This window comes from Paroedura picta, chromosome 6 (assembly GCF_049243985.1).
Source record: "Paroedura picta isolate Pp20150507F chromosome 6, Ppicta_v3.0, whole genome shotgun sequence".
NCBI lineage: Eukaryota > Metazoa > Chordata > Lepidosauria > Squamata > Gekkonidae > Paroedura > Paroedura picta.
Genome location: NC_135374.1, coordinates 50801832 through 50829145, shown reverse-complemented (window position 1 = coordinate 50829145; position 27314 = coordinate 50801832). Strand labels below are relative to the sequence as shown.

The following is a 27314-nucleotide window of genomic DNA, read 5'->3' as shown; positions in this document are numbered from 1 at the left end:
AGGAAGGCCTTTGAACCTTATTGAACATTAAAAAAAATGGGGGGGGGTGGCCTTTATAAAAGAAATTATGCTGACTGGGTTATAGTTTGGGTTTTTTAAAACTTTTGGAACTCCACCACTGTGAACAGTTATCTGTGTTTATGATGCCTGATTCACTCTATAAAGAGAGGAACTTCACATCTGGAGGATGTGGTGACTAGCAAGAGATGTGGCGACTAGCAAGAGACTGCAGCATCAGATGAATTACAGTATTTGGCTTCAGTTGACTCAGTGCTTCATGCACTCAGTGCTTACATGTAAATGAGCAATAGGGTTGTGGGTGTCCTGCATGGTGCAGGGGGTTGAACTAGATGACCCAGGAGGTCCCTTCCAACTCTATTATTCTATGAATCTTTGTACATACATACATACATACATACATACATACATACATACATACATACATACATACATACATACATACATACATACATACATACATACATACATACATACATACGCAGTAAAGTCCATTGTGTCCAGGAATGCAACAGGCGCTAGATGTGGCTTTCGATTGTATGTTATGTCATGTTGTAATGCAGTTGTTAGGTATTGTTTGCGGAAATGATAGCAGGATGGTAATCCTCCCAGGGCAAGAGATGTGGACTCCCTTCCAAGCTGTGAGCATGGTGTTTATTGATAGGTTTGGAAAGATGTCCAGCACAGGGGTGTTTTATGGTGTATGTCATGGTTGTGAATGCTGTATTTGTGAGTTTGTGGTGTTGGATTGTTCTTGTATAGTAGAATGTTATGTTGTGGTTTGGGGCGTTACTTTTAAAAATAGAAATGCAGACATGAGTGGAAGTGTCTGTGTGTGCCTGTGAGTTGTTTTTCTGGGGTTGTGTTTTTCTGTGTTCCAGTGCTTGGGATTTTTGTCATCTTGGAAGGCTGCCTTGCATACAAGTTTGTTATGTTTTTTCCCAGCCCCCCCCCCCTGTAGTGTCAGTGGATATTGTCCTGTGGCATTCATTGTTATGGAGCATGGAACATCATATCTTGAAGCTCAGGTCCTTGAGTAATGTATTGTGTTCATGTTTAGTGAGTGATGTTATGTATATCATAGTAATGGGCTGGTATTTGTTTGGTTTGGTCTGTGTATTGTGTTACCTGCAAGGAAAAGTAGTTTGAGGTCAAGATTTGTGAGTTCTGTTTTGTTATTGTACGTATAAGGTAGGATGGGAGAAGCATAAGAGCAGATAGGATGTCATCACAATGAATGTTGTGATTACTAAAAGTAAGTGCTGTTGGCTGCACTGTATTGTTGAGTGGTTAATACATTGTCTATCATGTGGTGTGTGTAGTTGAATCTGACCATTGTTTTTGTGATTGTTGTTATGTGACTGCACTATCATGTCTGTGATGTTATATGAGCCATTGTTTGTGCATTTGTCTTTCATTGCTGGCTGGTGGATACCAATACCAGTGTCCAAATAGGACTTGGGGATTGCCTATAGTGGGAGTTCATCTGATGAGGACAGAGAACAGTTCCTCATGAGTAAATGGATAACAGTAAACTGTTTTAACCGTGGACTTTGTGGCATAGGAGTGCAGTGAGGTTGTATTTTCCATGCATTAGGGTAGAATCTTTTTTGGTTTGTGAAGATGGATGTAGCATCCTTCCTTCTCCCATTCCATTTCTGTTGCCAAATGGGACTTTTTGAAATCATGTATGGGTGTTTGTAAATGGGTGTTTGTGAGTGTATGTGCTCTTTTTTTGGGAGGGGCTGTGGTCATTGCTTAGAAAGGGTGTTTTGATGTAGTGGTCTTTTGAAATGGCTTCATGTTTCCACTCATCCCTCCCATCTCTTTCTGAGGGGGGATGAGCTTGAATTTCACCCACCATATGTGTGTGTGAGTGTCTGTGTGTGTGTGTGTGTGTGTGTGTGAGAGAGAGAGTGAGAGAGAGAGAGAGAGAGATATGCTGTCGTCTTGATATCCCCTTGTGGGGAAGTCATCCCTTGGCACATGTTGTAATTTATGAAGTTTTTGGTTAGTATTCTGTCTCTTCGTTGAGTTGGTAGGCTCTTGTCTGTCAGTCAATGGTCCTGTATCCTGTATAGAGTGAGGTGGCATTAGCTGAATTTGGTGGGTACTTGCACATTAAGCTTCCATGCAGATAAAACTGCTGAGACAGAGGTTGCAGTCAGCCTTTAATCTCTGGGTTCTCAAAGAAAACAAAGTATCAAAAGATAGTATTCATACCAGTCATCCAAGCTGATCATCCAATTTTGCAACCTTAGCATCCTACTGCTTGCTGAGTGCCACTGAGGCATCCACAGTCCCAGAGTAACCAACCTTACAGGGTTGTTGTTGTTGGGAGCTGATGTAGGGGAAAACAATGTTGCAAGCTGCTTTGTGTCCCCATTGGCGAGAGAAATGAGGTATAAATAGCTAAAGAGCAGTCAATTTGTTATTGATTTTGTGATGGAAAAAGCACTTCTGGATGAATTTTGTTGGTTTATCTAGCCCGTAACCATAAGCCTAGTTAAACTGTTCTGTCTCGAAGGTCCTGTAGAACTGTTTAAGGTCCCTGATCTCATTTGTCAGGTTGTTTCACCATGTTGCGGCCCAGAGCCAAAAAGGTCCTGGCCCTGGTTGAGACTAATTTTACTTCCTTGGGAATGGGGTCTTAAGCAGATTTTGTTCACTTGAATGTTATATTCTTTGGGGTACGTAATTGAAGAGGTGGTCCCATAAATACAAAGGTTCCAGCACCTTTGAAGGTGAGAATCAAAACCTTGAATCTGATCCAGTCTTCAGTGTGGAGCTAGTGCAGCTGGAAGAACACAGATCTTGTTTGCTCTTCATTGGGTTTTTGTAAGGACCTGCATTTTTGACCAGTTGAAGCTTCTGAAACAACTTGGATGGCAGTGATCCATGCGATGGTCACCTCTAGACTGGACTTCTGTAACTCGCTCTACGCAGGCCTACCCTTATCCTTGACCCGTAAACTACTACTGGTGCAGAATGCTGCGGCCAGGATTATCACTAAGACATCATGGAGATCTCACATCCTGCCGGTACTCCAAGAACTCCGCTGGCTCCCAGTTGAATTCCGGATTAAGCTTAAGGTTTTGGTAATCACCTTTAAGGCCATATGCAGTCTGGGCCCAGTGTATCTGAGAGACTGCCTCCCTGCCTATACCCCAAGAAGAGCTCTAAGCTCCATCACTTCCTACTGGCTACGGATCCCTGGCCCTAAAGAGGCATGTTGGACCTCAATAAGGGCCAGGGCCTTTTCAGTCATGGCCCCCACCTGGTGGAATGAGCTCCCCGAAGAGATCAGGGCCCTGCTGGAACTTCCACAATTCTGCAGGGCCTGAAAAAAGGAGCTCTTCCACCATTTGCTTGAGGCTGACTGACCCATAACATCTATAGGTCCCCCCCCGACTGAAAGGTCGAACCTACCAAAGGACTGTCAAAGTTATTGTTGTTGAAATACTGTTCTAGTTCTAGTTGGTATGTCATTGTTGTTATATTGATATTGATACCATTCCATGTAAATGTTCCAAACTGTTTTCTGTAAACCTCCCAAAGCCGTAGGGAAGGGCGGTATAAAAATCTAAATAATAAATGAATAAATAAATAAATAATAAAGGGTGGCCCTTCAGAGAGCTCTGAAAGAATTATGATGAGGCCAAGATCATCCAACTAACTGTATGCAAAGAAATAGGCAATTAAACCTGGTTTTCCAGATTAGAGTCCTCCAGACTTGGCCACTACACCATGCTGGCTTTCAGTTCCCAAAATTAACCAAGAAAGGTATTAGAAAAAATGGTTTAGAAATTCAGTTTGTGTGTGTGTGAAAGAGGAAGTTACCAACATAGTTGTTGTCATCAAAATATTCACAATAGTTTAATATGCTTTTTTAATTTCTACATTTTTAGAATTGGTATAAATCAATTTAAATAATGGTTTTGTTTTAAAAGTTGCTATTAGTACATGGAGAAGGAAGCTTGTTCTTATATGCCACTTTTCTCTACTCAAAGGAGTCTCAAAGCGGCTTACAATCACCTTCCTTTTCCTCTTCTCACAACAGACACCCTGTGAGGTAGGTGAGATTGAGAGAGCCTTGATATTACTGCTCAGTCAAAACAGCTTTTTCAGTGCTGTGGCAAGCCCAAGGTCACTCAACTGGTTGCATTTGGAGGAGCAGGGAATCAAACATGGCTCGCCAGATTAGAAGTTGGCGCTTGTAATTAGAAGAACTGTGGGCCCTGTCGGAGTTGTCAGCTTTCCCCAAGGCCTTGAAGATGGAGCTCTTCTGCCAGGAGTATGGTTGAGGTCAGGGTGAGGTCTCGGTGTTACCAATGGGGGATCCCTTAGTGCAGTGGTCCCCAACCCCCGGTCCGGGGACCGGTGCCGGTCCGTAGATCAGTCGGTACCGGGCTGCGGCTCCTCCTTGTCCTCCCTGGCTGCTGCCTCAGGGGCTGCTCTGCCACTCTGCTGCTGGCTCACCTTTGGTGCTCTCCAGTGGCTGCCATGGCTGGGGCTCCCCCTTGGCGCGGCACTGCACAGCTACTTCTGGCAGCGCCCCCCAGCGGGCAAGCAAGTGGAGCAGGGGCTCAGGCACCGGCAGCGATGTCCCTCAGCAAAAGACCACCCCCCCATCGGGCCTCAGTAAAATTGTCAAGCGTTGACCGGTCCCCGGTGATAAAAAGGTTGGGGACCACTGCCTTAGTACATGTTAGATAATTGTCCTCGCTCCTAATGACAGAGCTCATTGGACCGTAAGCTGAACAGGGGGTGGAAGTTCAGAACTCTGACTGTATCTCTGTCTTTTAATGTTTAATGTATTACCGTTTAGGGCTTTAAAGGTTAAAACCAGCATCTTTAACCTAATTCAGTCTCCAATCTGGAGCCAGTATAGTTACGCGAGCACCAGTGTTATGTAAGCTCCATCCTGAGTCCCTGCACTCGTGCAGCTGCATTTTGGACGAGTTGGAGTTTCTGAAACAGTCTCAAGGATAGTCCTGCATAGAGCAAGTTGCAGAAGTCTAATCTATAGGTGACTTTCACATGGTTCTCTCTAGCTAGGTTCGATTCTGAAAGGTACGGTGCCAGCTGCCTCATCTGGCCCAGGTCGAAAAATGCCAGGTGGGCTGTCTTCATGATTTGGGCTTCATTTGTTAATGAGGGATCCAAGTTCAGCTAAAAACTTATATTCCATTTACATGTTTGTTGGTACACTGTTGCATGAAACTAATATAAATCTACAGCCTTTTCATAAAAGTGAAACTGATTTCTGGTATTTGAACAAGGAAAAAAAAAGATGGAGCAATGCAAGCGAAAGTATTGATTGCATTTTGGTAAGTTGCTTTGTTTCCCTGAATACCATTATACTTATTTATTTTTGTGCTGTTTAATAATTAATCCAGTTTCTGTATTTTTCCAAAGTGACTTACAATGCAGTCCTAGGAAAATTATACCATTCTTGACATCTTTGATGTCAAAAATCTTATTGAAGCCTACAGTGACACTTACTTACAGGAAGTGTTGATAGTATTGTGCTGCTAGTCTCTCTGCACTAATGTTGTCTTGAAAGATTCAGTTTTTCCAATAGTTTCCATCTGTTTGTTGGGAAGCGCATCAATAATATATGTTCAGCTTGAATTTTCTAGCCAACAGCACAATGTGTATTTTGCTTGTCTGTTGCTTTTAGTAAATGTTATAGGACCATTATCCCATTGTAGTTGGCAAGTTAAGTGTCTAAATTAGTCCACTAAGGGTTGGTACTTATGAATTCTTTTTGTGTGTTTACTAAGAGGGCAGTATTTTTCTTCCATATATTTTTTTGAAATTACCAAAAGTATATAAATTAAAATCAGGTAAAGAAATTGAAAGATTTAAAAGGTGGTGTAAATATGATTACATGGCATCTATACATAGATATATACATATATCCATCAGAAGACACAGCACAAAGATGCACATAAGAAGGAAAGATATTTGAAAAGTTTGACATTTGTAAAATACTTTTTTCTCTTTACGTTTGTACTTGATTAAAAAATACATCACTAACTTGAAAGAGGAAAGTTTTTATAGGATTCCAGTTTATGGTAGATAGAAAGAGTGGCATTTATTTGTGCAGGGGAATTGTTCACATTGGAAGTAAGGACTCTGACACATACATTTGCAAAACGTATAGAGATCTCGTTGCATACTGATCAACCCAATACACCACACTCTGTCCGATTACCAAGATTACTGGCTTTGGCGATGTTTGTCCTGAAAGAATCAAGTTATATAAGAAGGTCCAGCCAAACATCACTCCTGCATGCCAAAGAGCACCACCTGCCCACAGATTTGATCCCCTTCGCTTTTACAACAAGCATGACAGCCTGAGTCGCCACGCCTATTTTAAAAGAGGATGCCCCATACTGGTCAGTGGGTGGGCCCATTCAAGCAAGGCACACCCTCATGACAGCCACAAATTGGTAACACAATAGGCACATTCTGACTGCATGTATAAAGAGTGGCTCCTGGACCTCAGCCTGTATACTGAGGAATGCCTGTAGGCTTTGCACTGGACTGGGGAGTTCTCCCTCCATTATTCAGACACCTGCAAATTTGGAAGGGGGGGAACTGTCCTCCACACATTCTGTCCTCCACACATTCCTTTGGTATCTTTGTACCCAGGACCTCAGCCAGTTGGGATGCTGACTTTAGATTGCCACTAGAAGTGGCAACCCAGGGGCTTATGAATGGAATATAAAAACAAGTATACCAAGAACAAGAAAAAAAACATTAATCATTTCAGTATTTTTTGTTTCATCTGGTATTCCCTCAATAATCCCCTGCCCCTCCCTTTCCCACCACCCTCCAAGTCCATCATTGGCCATTTTGGAAGGGGGGGGCAGGTTGACAATACCATATATGGTCATATCATCCAATTAATGTTTAACACATTTTAAATTGTATAAAGATTAATTAATTCTCACCCATTCAGGAAACCCTTCCAAGTTTTTTTTCTTTAAAAAATCTGGTAAACTAGGCAGAAGCCCTGATGGGCAAAAGTCCTACCTGGCCCCACACACTTTGTAAAACACTTGGTGGGCACTGGGAGAGATGTTGGTAGGTGCCCACAAATTTTGAGCTGCAAAACCAATATTAACAAATGTTACAAATATTTATTAAACAAAGTGCACTGATATACATTAAAACATGATAAAAACAACACATATGTAACTGCACATGACAGAATAAACCAAATGTGTTTCGACCACGTGGGATCATCTTCAATGGTCAAATTAATGTATGGAGTGTTCTTTTGTACAATATCAAAATCTAAAGACTTGCTGGGTAGCACAGAAAAATCTGTTAGGTATAGTTCAAACTAATATTTTTTTTTAATTTGGAGCCCTCCTCTAAAATAAGTATTATCTGAGGCCACCACTCTCAGGTTATGCCTAGCTCTACATCAGAAGTGCATTCCCATGTGTGCCAGAAAAAGCTTTGTCACAGACACAACATTGAGGACTTCTGTTATAGTGGGCTAATGTAAATATTTATTGCAATACAAAAGATTTTATTTTATTTTAAGACAAAACCTGATAAACTACACTTTCAGTTTACATTGTTTATCTGGAATTGAAAATGCCAAAACTGCATTGCCACATCTCCACTTTGTATGATATATTTCTTAGGATTTCATTTTGAAACCATAGCTGTTTCTTGCATTACTCAGATATTGTGGCTCTGATCCAGAGATTACACATAGTAGTAGGTTTCATGTGTATTACCCTACATAAATCTTCCTGTGTTGTCAGTTCTGACAATGTTGATCACCAGTATAGAGGAAATGGAAGATCTACCTAACACCTAATCATGTGATTGACACAGTCACATCTGACAGAACTGGCCACTACTGTAGAATTACACATGTGGCTTTAGTCTTACAGGGCTTTTTCTTATGCTTCTATGTGGTTTGTGTAATAAATGGCAGCAGCCGTTACCAGGATTCTAAGATAGATTGGAATCTCACAACTCATTATATGACCCTTAACTAAAAACTGTGTTCAGAAAGTACAGAATATTTAGGGTTTTTTTTTAACCTGTAATCAACATATTTATTTCATGTATTTATTTCTATTACCTTTACCTACTTAACAACTGGTTTTAATGGTTTTGTTTAAAAAGTTGCTATTAGTACATGGAGAAGAAAGCTTGTTCTTATATGCCACTTTTCTCTACTCAAAGGAGTCTCAAAGCGGCTTACCATCGCCTTCCTTTACCTCTTCCCACAACAGACACCCTGTGAGGCAGGTGAGGCTGAGAGAGCCCTGATATTTCTGCTCAGTCAGAACAGCTTTATCAGTGCTGTGGCGAGCCCAAGGTCACCCAGGGGAGTGCAGAATCAAACCCGGCTCACAGTCCGTGCGCCTAACCACTACACCAAGCTGGCTCTCTCCTTTAGGGAAGTATAAAAATGCTACTGCTACCACCTGTAGTCTGTACAACTGGTTCAGACACTTCTCTTTTCAGAACCATATCCTTGAACAAACAGCTGTGGACAACTTTTTCTGAGGCTAATGCTATATCACTGTTAAATTGTTCCCTTTTGTGTATTTGGCATCTGTTTTTGGCATCATCAAATCTGTCAATTCCCCTCATCTGACCAAATTTCTCCTGTACTTTCTTTAATTCAACCTGTTCTTCCTGGATGAGCACAATGCTGACTATTAGGAACATCAGCTTGATTGCAAGGAAGTAGTGGCATATAAATTAGATATAGTTTCAGATTGTGTATTTGAAGAAACGGGAAAAATCTATGTATAAAATATTTACTGTGCAGTGTCATCATGAATCTCAGAAGAAATGAAATCATTCTTGAGCTACTTGAACTATAATGAAACAGATTGCTGACACTTAAAAGTGTCAGGAACTTGGATGTGACCTTGGATGCATTGTTAACACTGGAGGCCCAGGTCAAGAGAGTAGCTGGCCAGGCTTTTTTCCACCTTTGCCAGGCTCGGCTACTAGCTCCCTACCTGTCCCCTGAACATTTAGCCACTGTGATCCATGCAACAGTCACCTCCATAATAGATTTCTGTAACTCACTCTACGAGGGCCTGCTCTTGGGCCTGGTTACAGCTGGTGCAAAATGCAGCTGCTAGGGTCCTCGCAGAAACATCATGGAGGGCCCATATCCAGCCTGTGCTGAGGCAGCTGTATTGGCTACCGGTTTCTGCCCGGATCCAGTTCAAGGTTCTGGTGCTTACCAGTACATTTACCTGGTCTTCATCCAATACTCATTCTATTTATTAGCCCAACAACAATTATACCTTTCAATGACAAGTTTTCTGCATCTAATTGGTTAAGAACATAAGAGAAGCTGTGCTGGATCAGGCCCATCCAGCCCAACACTCTTGTTGTCACACAGTGACAAAACTCCAAGTGTCATCGGGAGGCCAGAAGTCCAGAAGCCCTCCCAATGTGGCTCCCCAAGCACCAAGAATACAAGAGCATCACTGCTCCAGATATAAAGTCACCCTGGACCTCTGCTCCATAACATTTATCCAATCCCCTCTTGACGATGTCTATGCTCATAGCTGCCAGCACTTCCTGTAGCAGTGAATTCCACATGTTATTTATTATTTGGATAAAGAAGTACTTCCTTTTATCTGTTCTAAACCTACTATTTAACAATTTCATTGAGTGCCCACAATTTCATGCATTGTGAAAAAGGGAGAAAAGTAGCTCTACTTCTACCTTCCTTATCCCATATATGATTTTGTAAACCTCTGCCATGTCACCCACCCAATCGCTTTTCAAAGCTAAAGAACCCTAACCTATTTAACTTTTCTTCATAGAGAAAGTGTTCCATCCCCTTAATTATTTTAGTTGCCCTCTTTTGCGCATTTTTCAATGTTATCTTACCAAGGTGTGGTGACCATAACTATATACAATATTCCAAATGACGCCACACCATAGAGTTCACTGCTTACTCCCAACTCCAAATCTGTAATGAACAAATTTAAAAGCACTGAACATAGAACTGAGTCCTGTGATACCCCACTGCTTATCTCCTTCCATTTTGAAAACTGCCCATTTATATGCACTCTCTACTTCTTGTTAATTAACCAGTGGCATGAGTGATTGTGCTCAGATCTGTTCCCCCCAGAAAATGATAAAATTTGAGAAACAGCTTGAAAAGCTTGAAGCTTGAAAAATAGCTTTCTAGCAACCCAAATTACAGAGCATCTAGGGTTAATGAGAAGCCTGAATGACACCCAAATTTTCTTCCCTTAAGTAGGATCACTACTTTTTGCAGTGCAGATTGAATACTTGTTCCAGATTCAGTACTTCCCCCAATATTTCCATTTTATCTATATTATGCCTCCAAACACTGGTTAATCAGATCTATAGCCTTCTTGGATCTTGAGAATTCATTTCAAATATCTGAATGAATTCTTCCAGGCTATTCAAACCATTTATTGTGTTATCTATTATAACATGCATACTTTAAACAGCATGACAGAAATGAAAGAACTCTATGGGATCCACAATGGTCAAGAGATAGAACGATAAGTCCTCCAGAACTACCAGCCTTCCACAAAGGACTAAACCAGTCAAAGCCATCTTCAGCAGGCAGTTCAGAAGGATATCATGGTCGATGCTGTGACAGAACAGCCCTGTTCTGACCTGCAGGCTTTAATCTGCCATCCCGCCAGAGGTATCTGGGCACCAGTGACTGCCCAAGGTTTCCAACTGGCATATGCCATCCATCTAACTTTCCTAACACATGGAGGGGCTTTTCTCTTCCTTTCTCATTGCAACCACTCCAAAAGAACCTCACCTACTTGCTCCCAGAAGTTTTATAATCTTGTTCCTCCCACTGACCAAGTCAGGCCAAATCAAATACGTTTTTCCTAAAGTCTCCAAGGAAAGATGTCACTGAATTGTCAACCTTCAAAATTGCCCTTTGCATGTTTTCTAATTTCACTGTTTAATCTTTTGCATATCTGTGCAGATTCATATCTCCAGTATTTTTTCCACAGTTTTAAATAATTTACTGTATTGTTATTTATTTATTTATTTATTAGATTTTTATACCACCCTCCCATACTGTTCAGGGTGGTTTACATATAACGTCACGGGGTGATACATGGAACAACCTAAACATAGGAAGAATTCTGATGGTTGTTGAAGTCCAGAGACTGGGCTGGACCCTGAGAGGGAATGGACTGTGTTGAAGAGCACTGAGCATGGTAGGGAGCTGCAGGAAGCCAGCCCAGAGGGAGAAGGCCAGCATCAGGGGAAGGATCAGGCAGTCACTCTCCTGGATGACAATATCATGGTCTTGGGTCTGGAATGGGTGGGAGAGGATTGTGAAACCTTTTTAAAAACTACTCACATGTGACCAGGGAGGATGAACTGGCTGAGATTAGTTCGATGGGTGTAAGAGAGCATGTCAGACTATCCAAGAAAAGGAGTAGGCACTTGGTGGTTTAACCCTCACCCTTTCCCAATTTCTAGACCATTGGGAGCTGGCCTTCTTGACTGGGATGGTGGTGGAAGGAGGGCACCCCACTGTCAGGCAAAGAAAATCCTACTAGGGTGTTTAGGACAATTCAGATCAATGGATTTAAGCACAGTTATCTATATATATTAGATCAGTTGTCCCCAACCTTTTTATCACCGGGGACCACTCAACGCCGGGGACCACTCAACACATTTTACTGAGGCCCGGTGGGGGGGTAGTTTACTCCTCTCAACCACTGCCCTAGCGCTCTCTGATTGCTATGGTAATGTTTAAACATCCCTTCAAAATAAGATACAGACACGCCACAACAATGAAGTGTGTTGTAAAGGGCTGGGGGGGATGCAGTAAAGGGCCGGGGGGGGGGGAGGCGTCCTTCAGGGCCCACCTCCAATTAGTCGAAGGAACACACGTGGTCCGAAGCGCACAGGTTGGGGATTGCTATATTAGATTGTGGTTTATTTACTTGGATTTATGATTAACTTTTTGCAAAGTCTGTTATCAAATGCCTGTTAGAAAACATCATGGAACAGGAGGACAGATGAGTCCTCTTGTGGATCAGCAGATTCTTGTGAAAGATGAAGCAGAAGACTGGAACAGGTATATAGTGAAGCGAATTTGCCCCTAAGTTCTCTCCAATTACCTGTATTACAGCTAGTTTAAGTTGTTCATAAAGGATCCTGTGTCAAATTGAGAGTTAGATGGTAGAAAACAATAGCAACATTACGTTGTAGCACTGATAAGATACATTCAGTGTTGCAAATAGTTATAAATAGTTTAAAAAGTGATTGAGTATAAATTATGATATGATTGGAATGTAAAATATTGTGTATTTTAAATCATTGAACTGGAGAAAGTTAGGGAGTCAATGAAAGTTAGGGAGTCAATGCTTTCAAGTTTAAAACAAAAAGTAAGGGAGGAATCTGTGGGCATGAATGTGCTTTCCTTTGGGGGGAGGAAGTTTCCCCCTTCTGCCTAACCGCTGGCTGACAGAGAGGCCACAGAAAAGCCCCTTCTCACTTAAAATACTGCTCTGGCTGGCCTCACTGCTGGAGGGAAGAGGCAGCGAAGCAACTCTCTGTAGATTTGCGGCCTACCTCACAGGGTTGTTGTGCAGATGAAACTGAATGCTGTTCTGCAGGTTCTTTTGCCTCCTGTTTCATCTGCACAACAACCCTGTGCTGTAGGCCTCAAATCTGCAGAGTGATGCAGAAGAAATACACATGGTTTGGCTGGTTTTGGCTGTTTTTCCCTCCACAAGTGAGGCCGGCCAGAGCAGTATTTTAAGTGAGAAGGGGCTTTTCTATCAGCCAATGGTTTGGCAGAAGGGGAAAGCTTCCCCCACCCCCAAAAAAGAAAGCACAAGTACCCCCACAGACTCTTCTGTGTGGCTCTCGGAAACGCCTCCCTTGCCTCAATCAGGACCTTTCAGAGACTCCTTCACAGCAGGCCTGAAAGGACGGGGGAGGGAGAACACTCACCAGCCACCTGCCATCTCCGTCAGCAGTCTGAGACAAAGTGAGGGAAGTTGTTGAACGTGACAGTTAGGCCTGTGCAGCCCTTTCTGCCTGGGGAGCTGATCTTTATACTCTGCAAATGAGCTGTAATTCCAGGAGCTCTCCAGGCCCCACCTGGATGTTGGCTACCCCTGGGTTGGAAATATTCCTGGAGGTTTGGAGGTGGGACTTTAAAATTGTACAATGCCTCAGAGTCTGGCCTTCAGAGTAGCCATTTTGGCCTGCAGAAATCATCATTACAATCTAGAGTTTTGCAACTATCTACAGACTATGGTAGAAGCTTGCAGACTAAGGTTGGGGTGGAGTGATGCAGGTATGGGCTATGGGCTTTGGCCAGCCCTCACCAGCAAATGTTGAGGTGGCTGGATGGAGTAACTGAAGCAGTAGGTGCAAACTTAAATGGACTCGGGGGAATGGTAGAGGACAGGAAGGCCTGGAAGATCATTGTCCATGGGGTCGCGATGGGTCGGACACAACTTCGCACCTAACAACAACAATCCTGAAACCAGCTGGATGGAAGACTGGCTGAGCAGAGAACCTGGTGATCTTTGTCTGAGGAGGCTTGAAAATAGGGTGGGGTGAAACAGAAGCCCAGGGATGTAGAGGGGTCATCTCCATTACTCATCAGACACCACCCCACCTCTGCTGCTGCCAGGCCTACTCTATCGCTCCCCCCTATACTTTTATCAAGTCTCTTCAGCTGGAAGAAGACTGCCTGGATCTCATCCCTGTCTGGGTTCTGTCAGGTTGGTTTTCAGCTTCAGGCTGCTGTAACATTTTTGAAGGAATAATCCCATTGTTAAAATTATGGTGCATGCCCATGGCAGGTACAAGGATGCTGTCATATCTAACTGAACCCTTTGTATTAAAGACTTGATGGCCTGTAGAAGTACCTGTGTTTAGAACTTTATGGTTAACATTGAACAAATTGCTACTGAACACAGGGAAATGCAAACGCCTTGTTGGGTTTTGAAATTCCCGAAGATAGAGGCTTGAGCCTTGGGAGGGCAGGATTTGCGGTGGGGAGAAACTTTGCCATAGAGTCCATCCTCTAAATCAGCTCCAAGTGCTCTGCTCTTCAAAACCCTCCTGGTGCCAGAAAGGTGGGATGTGAGTGTGCAAACATATCTGAACAACTAGTTTCAATGTACTTGAACCTCCATTTAAGAAATGTTTTTTTATTAACAAGCATAAATCCAGTAGCAAAGACCAATACACATGAAATGAGGTTGCATTAGCATACCATGAGAGATACTGCTGAGTATACTAAGAAATAAATCTAAAGGAGGGCAGTATATATACTGAGCAGTATGTTACCTTGGCATTCCACCCCCTAAGATTGGGTGTGAAACTTCAGGAAACTTAACAACTCTAGCCTTGGCAGAGCATAAACCTTTGCTGTTCCCCAGTTCTTCATGAGTCTTTCCCAACCAATCTCTTTTTAACTCTGCACTACTTAATTGGGAGGGGTTCTGTGGGATGAATCCTTACTTTGTGATGCTGGCTGTTCTTTTTCTGTGAGCCTCACAGTATTTTATCCCAGTGATTTTAAGGGGAAGAATTTGAACTATCCACCCTCTCATCCCTTCACCTTATAACAAACAAGCTATAAGCTACAAGCTTCCTCCAGTTCTTAACAAATGATCAGTGTTTCTCATTCTGGATGTAATTCAAGGGTATTTATGTAATGGTTCTTACAGGTGTATATATTTTCCTAGAATGGTATAAAAAGGAAGAGCTAGCAGCTATGTGACACTTTCTCATGGAAATACACTTTATGCAAGAGCTGTACTATAAGGCTTTGCCAGATTCAGTTAAAGGGCAGCTTGCTCATGGTTATTCCTCATTTTTATAGAGTCAGCATTTGTTTTTGACACTGTTAAATTCATGGAGCTCCTGGTGAGGAAGATGTCACGACAAACCACCTAACAGTTCTTTTTCTCTGCTGTTCATCAAGTGTTCCAAAGAAATGTATGCATTTTCTTTTTGTACATATTTTCCTCTTCTGTCATGTTGAAATGCCGATTGCTCTATTTACTCCAGTACGAGTTTATCCTTTTTCAGGCAAGAAGGAACATATGCTTCCATAACATCTTCAGGATCAGGCTTTTATAACCAAAGTAGAGCCCTGACCTGGATAGCCAAGGCAAGCTCGATCTCATCAGATCTCAGAAGCTAAACAGGGTCAACCTTGGCAAGAATTTCAATGGGAGACCTCCAAGAAACACTATGGTGATGACATGGAGGCAGGAATTTGCAAGCCACCTTCAAACATCTCTTGTCTGGCTGCCAGACAATGCTAGCATCTCCGAGCTACACTATGTACATGCCATGTCTGTACATATAAATAAAATAGTAAGGTTTTGGGAGGAGTTGGCACTCATAGCTGACCAGTCATGTACGCTGTCCCAGCTGTCCCATCCCTGATTGGCTGTCCGTCCAACAAACAGCCAATCAGAGCGGGTGTTTTGCCCCTAACTGCATCCCCCTCCAGCTTCTCCCATCTGGAATAAATTCCAGTTGATGAGTGGGAACTGGAGAGATGGGGCGTGGCCTGGGACTGAGCCCTGTGCGGGTTGGGGTGGCAAATAAGGGAGGGAGCCCCCCACCAGTGCTTACCCCTACCCTGAGCAGCCCTGGCTGCAGCCTTGCCAAGCCTCAGTGGTGCTGCAGGGATGGGGGAGAGGGTGAGCCAGCCTCCGCCAGCACTTCCTCCCACCCACCCCAAGAATGCCCATTGAGGTCTCTCCAAGCCACCGCTGGCCTCCCCAGGGCGGGGGGCAGGCCTCTAGTGCCTGTTGTATTTTGAAATACAACAGGCTTTTTTTGCTAGTAAATCATATAACTAAAGTACAGTAAATAAATGCCTGTCATTTCTAAGCCACTTGAAAAGGAATATAAAGAGAAAATAAGATATGCATTGTTCTAACAATATCCTAGTATTCTAAGAAGATAACACATTGGACTGTATTTTATGTATGGTTGAAATGGAGTTTCTTCTTCAAACATAGAAAATTGTATTAAAAAGTTCACACCAACTTTTCTTTTGTTGTTGATTTTCATCTTCAAGGGAGACAACACCTATGGTATGTAAACATGAAGGTCATGTCACCACTTGCAACAATAAGGTTTATTCTTGGGATCATGAGGGAAAGTTTTTAACATATATACATCATTTTCAGAAGGGTAGAAGTAGTGTAAATAGGCCATGTGTCTGTAAAAATGGTTAGAAGCGAGGACATACTGTGCCTGCTCAGCCTTTTAAAAGTTCCTCAAGTAACAGTATGAAAAGGATGCATATGCTTTGTCTATATAAAACATAAATCAAGAAGCACAAACTTCACCAAACTTCAGTTGACCTACTGAGCTTACTTAAAATTTGTGATTCCTTGAACATACACTGTTTTGTATTTTACAGTCTTCATTCCTCCTTTAGAATAGTATGGGATTATGCTGGGTATGTGAAATACAGAATTGTGTTCTGAAGTTGTGTACCAAATTTCATTCTGATATGTTATTGTTCAATTGAGATAATCATGTCTCAGACGAATTAAAAGACAAATAAGCTTATGTATTAAACTAGGGGCAAAGCCCATTGTATCCAAGCCTGTGTTCTCATCCCCCTTGGTGGCCCTACTGACCTCCTCTCCCTGCGGTGGTCAGGAGCAGACTGGCAGCCAGACTGGGCTAGGTGAATGGAATTTTGGTCTGTCCTGGTGAGGGGCCAATAGGAAGGCGCTTTGCGCGCCTCCCCATTGGCTACTTGGCCCTGGATGGACTCTCGGAGGGCCCAATCAAGAGCCGCTTTGTGGCTCCTGATTGGGCCCTCTGAGTTTTTATCCTGGACAGGGCCCGCCCTAACTCCTCCCCAGGTGGCCTTACCCTTTTATTTAATAGGAGCGGTTAAAGATGCTCAACTGTCCGCCTAAATCTGCATTACTTCACTGGTAACTTTAAAATTGTCTTTGTAACACTATACATGGAAAGAATTCTAGTAGAATGAGACAATTCCTGGTTTTGTTTTTAGTTTTACAAAGGAAAGTAAATTCCACTCTGTAGTATGAGATACTGAACATTCAGTATCCATAAGCAGTTCCATCCACCAGTAAAGGATTGTTTGTATATCATTGTTTATATTATTTCTCTGTCTGATATGTGTGTTTCTCTGGTGCTTGATAAACTGGATGACCAGGATATACCGTCTTGTGCATAAGAAGGGTTAATAGGAGACAACATCCTCTCAAAGGCCTTGTTTTTAATTTTGCCTCTCACACTGGCACAGATCTGGCTAAGAGCAGCCCAGATTAGTTCAGAAAACCTTTGAAGAGATTTAAGATGTCCTTCAGCCAGTTTGAAGGTTTTTTTCTTGCAAATCCAGTACAAGGGCGCCTGCAGGCATCTCGACCCTTGCTGTGCTGCTGATGCAGCTCAAGGTCACACTAACCCGCCCTGTGACATTCTACAACAACAGGGAAAAAAATGATGCAGTGAAACAGCTTCAGCATTCAGCCAACCACCAACTTCTTCAGTTCCTCTCTTTTTAAAAAATGCAGGGTGGGCTTTCCCCCTCCCTTCTTTTTTCTTTCTCTTTTTTCCCCTTCTAAATTTTCGCTGTAAGAAATAATCCAGGATTTCTGGTGTGTGTGATGTCAAGGTCATTTCCTAATTAGAACACATGTAAAGAACAAAGCTAAATGGCTTCAAAACAGCTTTGTAGTTGATAGAGAGGATTTAAATTATTTAAAGAGATAGCTACCCCAGTATGGTGTGGAAAGAATTCTAAAGGCATTAACTCTTTCGTTTTACTTCACATAAGCTTGCCACAAAAGAAATGCCAAACTTTATGAATAACATACCAAAACTACTTTATTCATATTTATGTCAGAGATTCCACTTATTTTGTCATCTTTTATTTTAAGTGTAAATGTCTAAATACTAGGAAACATACTATAAAACTGTGGATCTTTAAATACTAAGTTCTGTTTGCACTCAATATGAGATAGTTAATGAAACTTTTGTTGCTATGCAGAAAACTAATTTGCAGAATAAATATGTGTGTACATATCACTGCTAGCACTACCACTATGCATACATACCTTTTAGTACTCAGCAATGCCCAGAATGTACACCTGCTCATAGAGGATTTGGAATGGGTTGTGTTTTCCTACTGCTTTAGGAGACATGTTCTGCTTTCCGTTTTGATTTTTCTTTTATGTAACTTAATTTTTTTTAAGTTAGTAATGGAAAATACATTATGGTTTTTCTTAAAGTTATATTAAATGGGATTAAATGTGCAGCTGCTGGATAAATTAATACCACAATGGATTTTAAATTAATAAAGCAATATACACAAATGGATGCATGGAATGTTTATGCTAGGGAATATGTAACTTTTGTTATTGTGTCTTGGGTAATTCTGGAAGTAATGTCTGTCACTGAAGGAAAGGAATCTTACTCAAGAAGAATGGAATAGAAAGAGTAGAGAACTGCAAGTTATCACAAGACATCACAAGATGTCATAGTTCCATTGTATACGGCACTGGTCAGACCACACCTGGAGTACTGTGTGCAGTTCTGGAGGCCTCACTTCAAGAAGGACATAGATAAAATTGAAAGGGTACAGAGGAGAGCGACGAGGATGATCTGGGGCCAAGGGACCAAGCCCTATGAAGATAGATTGAGGGACTTGGGAATGTTCAGCCTGGATCAAAGGAGGTTGAGAGGGGACATGATAGCCCTCTTTAAGTATTTGAAAGGTTGTCACTTGGAGGAGGGCAGGATGCTGTTTCCGTTGGCTGCAGAGGAAAGGATGCGCAGTCATCCTTAGGGAGGTCTATATCATGCCTCCTATCCGATTATAGGAATTTTATGGGCAATACTAGATCTTAATTCACTTTGAAATTTTTGATCTAAAGTAGATTTTATACCATATTCTATGATTTTATGTGATCCACCAAGAGGCCAGAATAAAAGTTTAAAAAATAAATAAATACAATCAAGAAGGGTTTTTAATACATGAATACTCTGAATCAGACCTTTTGGACATTGAACCTGGGACTTTCTGCGTGCCAAACAGACATCTTAGCACTGAGCCATAGTTTCTCTCCATAGACGGTTTTAGCCCAGCATACAATAGGATTTTTACACTTTCCTCAAGGCAAAACTGTTCCGACTCCTTCAGGTTAGATGGGTAAATTTCGTATACAGCAATCTTCAAGTCATGCTACAGATTCTCAATTGGATTGAGGTTTGGACTTTGACTAGGCTATTTTATCATTCTTCCCTTTAAACCAGCGGTCCCCAACCTTTGTAAGGCTGGGGACCGCCTGCGGGGGTGGGGGGAAGACGGCGGCCCGGGTGCCGCACATGCATGGCAGCGCAGAGCAAACAAGCATGTGCAGAGCAAACACGCATGCACAGAGCCGCTGCACACGTGCGTGTGCAGCCAGTGGCCACGTCTCCCTCTCCACACACACACCCCCCCCCCGTGCAGCAAGAAGCTCGCCAGGCCGTGAGCGAATTGGCCGCTCAAGGCCCGGTGAGCTTCTCGCTGCGGGGGGGGGGGAGAGGGTGGTATGGCCGGCAACCTGGTGCCGAGGCTTTCGTAGCCCAGCCCGAGGGTTGACGATCCCTGCTTTAAACCATACCAGTGTACCTTTAGCTGTATGTTTAGGGTCACTGTCTTAGTGGAATGTGAACCTTTGTCCCAGTCTCAAATCTCTGGTGAACTGAAACAGGTTTTCCTCAAGAACTGTGCTGCATTTAGTGCCATCAATCTTTCCTTCAATTCTGACCAATTGTCCTGTCCCTATCAATGAAAATCACACCTCATGCTTCACTGTGAGAATGATGTTCTTGGGGTGATGGAAAGTGTTGAATTTGTATCACACATGGTGTTTCCCCTCCTGGCCAAAAAGTTAAGCTTTTGTTTCATCTGACCAGAGAACCTTCTTTCATGTTTTTGAGGACTCTGCCACATGCAGTTGGGCAAATTCCAAATGCGTCTTCTTATTCTTTTCTTTAAGTCAGCCTTTCTCAACATTTTTCGATTGAGAAATCCCTGAAACATTTTGCTGGCTTCAAGAAACCCTGGTAGTGGTACTATCATGCACAATATGGTTGGGAAATATAGCTGTATACATGCCCACCTCTGGCACCTCTCCTTCCCACCCCCTTCAGGGCATTTTGGGAGGAGGGAAGGTGGTTTGACATGATGATATATGGTCATATCTATTCCACTTAATATTTCTGGTAAGGCCTTGGAGGAGGAGGGTTTCCTTAACAACCACTCAGGGCGACTATCCTACCCCTGAGTGCCTCCTCCTCCTACCGACTTGCCTGTCTGTCCAGTGGCCAGCCAATCACCTTCTGTTTCCCACCCCTGACGACTCCCTCCTCCCACTTCCCTCTGAGGCTTGGAGGCTGCATATCCCTGCCGCGTGAGAACTGCCCCTGCCACTGAGTTCCTTAACAGCTGCCTGCAGCCTTTCCAGGTCCTGGGGAAGGGGGAGCCTGTCCACAGAGTTCTTCCATTTCGCCCCCCTAATCTAGCACTCATGGGATTCCTGAATGCAATGGGTTTGGCCTCTAGTCATCTGATAAATGTTGAACAGTTTTTAAATAAAATTAACTCCTACCCATTTGGGAAACCTTACAGGATGGTCAAGAAGGGCCAGGGTTTTACAAAACCCTGGTTTAGAAAGCCTGCTTTAAGCAATGACTTTTTTTCTGGTCACCTTCCCATAAAGCCCAATTCCTTGGAGTATATGGTTTAAAGTTGTCCTATGGACATATACCACTGTGGTGGTATATGTGCAGCTAATTCAGTATTAACCTTGGTGTCTTTGTTGCATCTCTGATTAATGCCCACCTTGCCCGGTCTGAGTTTCGGAGGGCAGCTCTTTCTTGACAGATTGCTTGACAGTTGTGCCATATTCTTTCTCTCTTTATCCATCCATTGTTCCTCTTAATTTTTGTGAAACAGCCCTGGAGGTGGAGAGTGTCCTGGCTGTCTGAGATGGAATAGGGCCAGTCAGGGTGTGGCCTGCTGATTGGCCTTTCCTCTCCAGCTCTCGCCCTCCTTCCCTGAACACTAGCCACTTTGCTCTCAGATACCTGAGAGAGAGACACACAGAGACACAGAGAGCCCTGCCAAACGGCAAACGACCCCTGGCTCCTGCTGTGAGGGAGAGACACAGACAGAGACAAACAGCAAACGAGCCCCAAACAGCAAACGACCCTTGCTTCCCTGCTACGAAGGAGCCCTGATTACCTCCTATGGTTCCTGTTGCAAGACAGAGAGAGCTGCGCCTGCTGGTGTACCCTGGGTCCTAGCGCCCATTGCATTCCTGGTTGCAGTGGGTTTTCTTGCTAGTTTTGTTATAATGTATTTAATGGTGTTCCATCAGATATTCAAAGTTTAGGATATTTGTTTATAAAGCATCCCTGATCTATACTTCTCCACAACTATGTCTCTGAACTGTTTGGAGTGCTCCTTGATCTTCATGTTGATCTTCACGTTTGCTTAGTGGTGCTACACAGCCAGGGGCCTTTCAGATTAAGTCTATTTATACAGACAACCTATGGTGGATCATGTGCCACTTGGATTGCATACTGGTAGACCCTGTGTGACTTTGGAAGATAAATGGTTGGACCAAATCTTATTTGGGGATATCATAGCAAGGGGAATGAATAGCAACAGTCATGATTTCTGTGTTTCATGATGTTTGTGTCACAATAAAAAATCTTTGAACCTTCAAAGTGATAGGCATGTTGTGAGAATCAAATGGTACCAAACCACCCACCCCAACTTACTTCCAGGTTATAATGCAACAAAACTGGACAAACACCAAGCAGACGAATACTTTTGCAATCTGTGTACTACAACAACCAGACTTGAGGTCTTTTTGTGGTTGCCCCATACCTGCTGAAACAACTTACCAGAAAAAGTTTTTTTTAAAACAACTGACTTGCTGGGTTTATCTCTGCACAAAACTTCTTGGTGTTTTGGTTAGATATGGCGAGGCTCAAAATATCCTTTTAGTGAATGGGGCCTGCCGATGTGTAATCAGCTAAATGCTTAATAGTATATAAGAGGAAAAAATAAATTTGACTTTATGTTTTCTCTGGTCTCCCATTGCTTTGTAGCAGTAGATGTATATGAAGAAAATATGGAGATTCAAAACAAGAAAATGTATAGATGAAAAGCAATAGGCAGTGTAAAATCCATACATATTTGCCTGAGGTGTAGTATGCTCTTAATAGGGAGACCTAAGCTCACCTGCTAATAATTTATAATTTACTGTCCTAATTCATCGATTTGTTACCACTAATTGTGCTTCATTTACTTCTGCGTAGTTTCCAGTGCCTAAAGGGTTGAAAGGTTGCTGTAATTGGCACCCGCAGCTGCTCTTTCTTTTGACAGGGGATAATTTTGCAGCCTATGCTTTGTGTGACAGCTGCCTAATTGGGCATTCTCCCCTTGTAGCAAGCCTGCCTCCTCCAGCCTCCCTGCTGACAAATGGTGGTAGATTATAGATGAGGACATGCTGACCCATTCGACCTTGCTGAGACAGCGGGGAGGGGCCTCCTGCTACTTCAGGGAAGCTTTGGGTCATTTAAAGGAAAAGGTCACAAGCCAGGTGGGGAAATGACATGATATCACATGACAATAGCCTGATGACATGGTCACTATGTCAAGGGCAAACTGATCAGTATTGATTATGTTTCACTCTTTATGTTTTCTCACTGAAAGCACAGATATTTCAGAAGTATTTTGCCAGTTTTCAGGAGATGAAATGCCAAATGTGACGAGGGTTCCCTCCCCCTTCTTCCAAATGCAGGTCACACACGCAATAAGGCACTGTCAGTAATGATTCAGATTCTCAGTCTCGTTTCATAGAAAATACTACAGCTTCTAATAATTTAAGGGCATCTGACAAATTAGGAATAGCTAATTCCTGTTGCATCAACATATTAGATTCTAGTTTATCAGAGTACAATCAAAGCTTTACAAATCTGGTAATATATTATAATTTTGTTGATAAAGGAAAATAAATGATATAATTGATTCAGTGAATCACTAATACTTCAGTATTCAATTTAAATCTAAATAATTAAATGTACATTATTCAGCTCAACGGGCTACCCCCCCAACAAAAAAAAACCTCTCATAGTGTTTAAATATTAAATACTCTTTATACAAAAGACATAATTCTAGAAGTGTTCTGAATATTCCTATGATAAAACTTTATGATGAATGACAGCTTGACTTTTTAGAAAATGTTAAAAGGTTTGTAATAGTTTATAAGTAATAGTGTTTCAATACATTGATTTATTTTGCCTCATGTAATATATATATATATATATAAAAAAACTCTCTTCTGAAAAATTCAGTTCTCTTTACAGATAATTAAGGCTGCTATTTCAGTTAGTTGCTGCAAAATTACTGTTTATATAATATACATTTTCCAGTGAGTACAGAATACACTCTCTGTGTCTTTTTGGTGAAAAGGGAATTAATGTTGGATGTTCTTATATCTAAATTCTAGCATCTCACCAGGAAGTAATTTTAGTTCCCTGAGGTAAAAAGCCATCAATAGTAAAGTATGATGAATTAGTTCACTCAAGTAGACGTGTGTGTGTTCTGACCTTGCTGTGCATGTGTTTAGCTGCTCTCAGTGCCTGCCCTGAGTCAAGCTTGGTGAAGCTTAATCCTGTGCCCTTGTACACGTACACTTGATTAGTAGTTGTGGTTATCTCAGCAGAAGACATTCCGCCCTCTTCTTGGTATTGGTTGGGACCCAGGCATTGGGGAGTAAAGTCGAAGGAGAAAGAAAAGAGATTTTGCATTAGTATTCTATGAAAGCCTTACTGTCTGCAGAACAAATTGATTGCTACAGTGTACCTGTGCTTAGCACCACTGCTGTGAAAGAAAGGTATGGTTGTAATCTGTTTTATTGTATTACCTATTGTCACACTCCAGGAATATTTAGCATTAAGGTCTTTTCTTTGGCACATGCCACACGTCTCAGTAATGAAATGAAATAAAGGAATGAAAAGTAGGAGAGAGACTATTGGAGATGTATCTTTTTGTTCACTACAGCAAACTATGTAACCAGTTCTAATGAGGTACATTTTTCCTGTATACTTCACTGGTAACATAACGGAATGCTAACAAAAATCTGAAATCTTAAGGGACTCAAATGTGATCAGTATTCTGTGACATGCTTAGATAGATTACATTATAGGTAATTCATGAGTTTTTAAGAACTGAATGGATAGGGGAATTCCTTGCATAGGAAAATTGTTTAATGATCAATTTAATATTTCTACTTTTCATTGCTACTGTTTTCTATTTTGCAAAAAGGACAGTATTAAAAGAAGATGTTATGTGTGTTTGCTGAAAGATACTAGATCCTAAGGGGTGCTTAAGAAAAGCAGCTTCTCCTTCCTCTAAAATATAGATGGTCAGAATTTAAAATGTAAGACTTTTTATGCATTCATGTATGCTGTGGTAGACTTTCTCCTCACAAGTTAGGCTTCACTAGTTACTCATACAGGATGCATTTGTATGGGGGGGTCTGTGCTGATGTCAGTTGTCTGTGTGACAGGAAGTGTACAGCTCTTTATTAAAGAGAGAGGAGAGCTTTTTAAATATATCCTGCTTTTCACTACTCAGAGGAGTCCCAAAGTGGCTTATAAACAGCTTTCCCTTCTTCTCACCACAACAGACACCCTGTGAGGTAGGTGAGAGAGATCTACAAGAACTGTTCTGCGAGGACAGCTCTAAGAGAATTGTGATTAGCCTAAGATTATCCAGCTGGTTGCATGTGGAGGATTCAGGAATCAAATTGGTTCTCCAGATTAGAGTCCACCACTCTTAACTGCTACATCCTTTTGGCTGCTTCATAAAATGGGTAGGTCCATTCTTGACATTGCTGAAGCTGTGTTTGTAATTATTTGGATGTTTTCTTATACCTATGTTAAAACTTAGCTAGCTAATACAGAAGGTTCTGGCCAATGAGACAGGTAGCAACTATGTGGAATTTTGAAAAGTGCCCAAATAAACATATTGTGCCATTGTGATATGTTTATGTTTGTCCAAATAACAAATCATTTGAATTAGACAAAGAAATTTGAATTAGACAAAGAAAGTTACCTCCCATTTCTGGATCCTTTGGCTCACAACTGAAATAAATACAGATAATAAGTGAGTTCACATCAAGCTTTGTTACCTTGAATCAGATACTTGGTACACCAAGGTCAGTACTGTTTACTGGACTGTCCAAGGTCTCACATAGAGGTGTTTTACATCACCTGCTATCAGATCCTTTAACCAGAGATGCCAGGAATTGAACTCTCTACATGCAAACCAGATGACCTTCCACTGAACCGCCGCCCTTTCTTGCTCAGCCTACAGAAGGCCCCAGGAACAAGCCCCAGGATTTCTGGTGGAAATGAAAGGTGCTCAGACATCCAGAAAGACTGTGCTCCACATGAGATCCTGAAGAGCCCGTGTAATTCAGAAGAGATCAGAAGCTGGTACATGATAATTTCAGCTCCTGATTAATTATGGTATAGTTTTGAATCTGTTATTGTTTATGATTTCTGACTAAATGTGTTTTAAAATACATTGAAACACACACATACGTATCCACTCAAAAATTAGAGGTAATGATGGCTATGCAGAATCTTTCCTTGAAAATCTGATAGGGTTGCTTAACTCAACTGAGATGTCCCACCAGATGTGTCCCGTTCTTGGAAGTTGGGTAGCATGTTGGACATTCTCTATTATTTTACCTAAGGTTTCATCATTTTCTTGTTGGAAATTGTATGTTAGATTTATTGAGTGTATCTTTTTATTAATTTAAAACATTTTAATGCCACCTTTCCAACCAATGAGGGTACACATGGTAGTCAACATTAAAACATTTGAACAATTAAAAAGACAATTAAATTATAATCATAAATTTCAGTTAAAAATACAGAAACAACAGAAGAAGGAAGGCCAATAACTGTTGTAGGGGGTATTTCAGGTAAAACAAAAAAGTCTTCACCTAGTGAGGAGATGGATGAATCTGCCTGGGGAGAAGTTCTCAGGTTGCCTCAGGGGGGGGGGGCAACTGAAGAATGCTTCAAAGATGACTGAAGTGAACAGGTAGGTTCCTAAGGGAGGTCCTTAAGGTATCCTGATCCCAGGCCATGGAGGATTTTAAAGGTGAATAAGAGCACCTTGAATTGAGCCCAAAAGCAATTTGGAAACTAGCATAAGTAGAACAAGACAGAAGTGGTATGGTCTCTACAAATCACTCTGCACCAAATTCTGCACCAAAAGCTACATCTGGACAGTCTTCAAGGGCAGCCACCTTGTAATAATCTAATCTCCATCACAGTCTTGTTGGGATTAAGTTTCAGTTTGTTAGCCCTCATCCATTCCCAAACTGCTTCCAGACACCTGTTCATGGTTCCCACAACTGGTTTGGAATCCATTGGCAACACAAGATAGACCTGAGTATCATGTGCATATTATACTGTTTCTACACCAGGAATTAACCCCCTCCTCCTTACCAGTCATCTAATGGCAGGGAAAATTCCAAGTTCCACTTGATATCAGTGGTTAGTCAGGGCTGTCCTAGTTTTGGCTTCACTCAGGCATATGACACCAACTGTAGTTATTCCACTCTACTAGATCCGGAGTAGGTTTCTTTAGGGGTGGATGCACTGCTACCTGCTTCAATGTCGGAGTAACTATCCCTTGTCTCAGGGAAGCATTTACTGTTTTTAGGACCTAGTTTTCTCAGTGTGGGGGAGGGCAAGCATTATGTAAACAAGTCTGAAATTTCAAAGAATCCTGTCCACATCCTCAGTCAGCACAAACTGTGAAATACTCTGCACAACTGAACAAATTGGGACCCTGGGATCATCTGATCCTCTTGCTTCTAATGTAGAGTATCCAACTAGCTCTTTAAAATCCTTTTTTTTTAAATTATCATACCTAATCAGCTGTATTAATTCCACTAATAACCTTGTCCCTGTTTTTTCTTGAAGACTAAAATACAATAGACAAAGAACACTTAGAAATTGTTCTATCTTTTTAGGGCCATGGTCTTTCCCCACAGATAATGCAACATAAAATCATTTTGTTTGTTCCATAAGAAGGCTCCATTATCAACCTGAAAATCCCTTAACTATGGATGTTGATAGCCTTCTGTCTGTTTTCTGGCAAGCAATGTAATGCAAATGCCCATCTACAGATCATTTTAATATTTTATGTT

General features: G+C 41.8%; 1 protein-coding gene across 3 annotated transcripts in view; it reads left to right on the top strand.

Annotated features, from left to right (window-relative positions):
* NRIP1 (nuclear receptor interacting protein 1) overlaps positions 1 to 27314 on the top strand; it is an 85792-nt gene that overhangs the window by 21996 nt on the left and 36482 nt on the right. Inside the window, exon 3 of one of the 3 annotated variants that reach the window (XM_077342412.1) lies at positions 25453 to 25614. The exons of the other annotated variants lie outside the window; for them this stretch is intronic. The gene's annotated coding sequence lies outside the window, so the exon portion shown is untranslated. The remainder of the gene's footprint in view (positions 1 to 25452; positions 25615 to 27314) is intronic. 3 annotated transcript variants of the gene reach the window in all.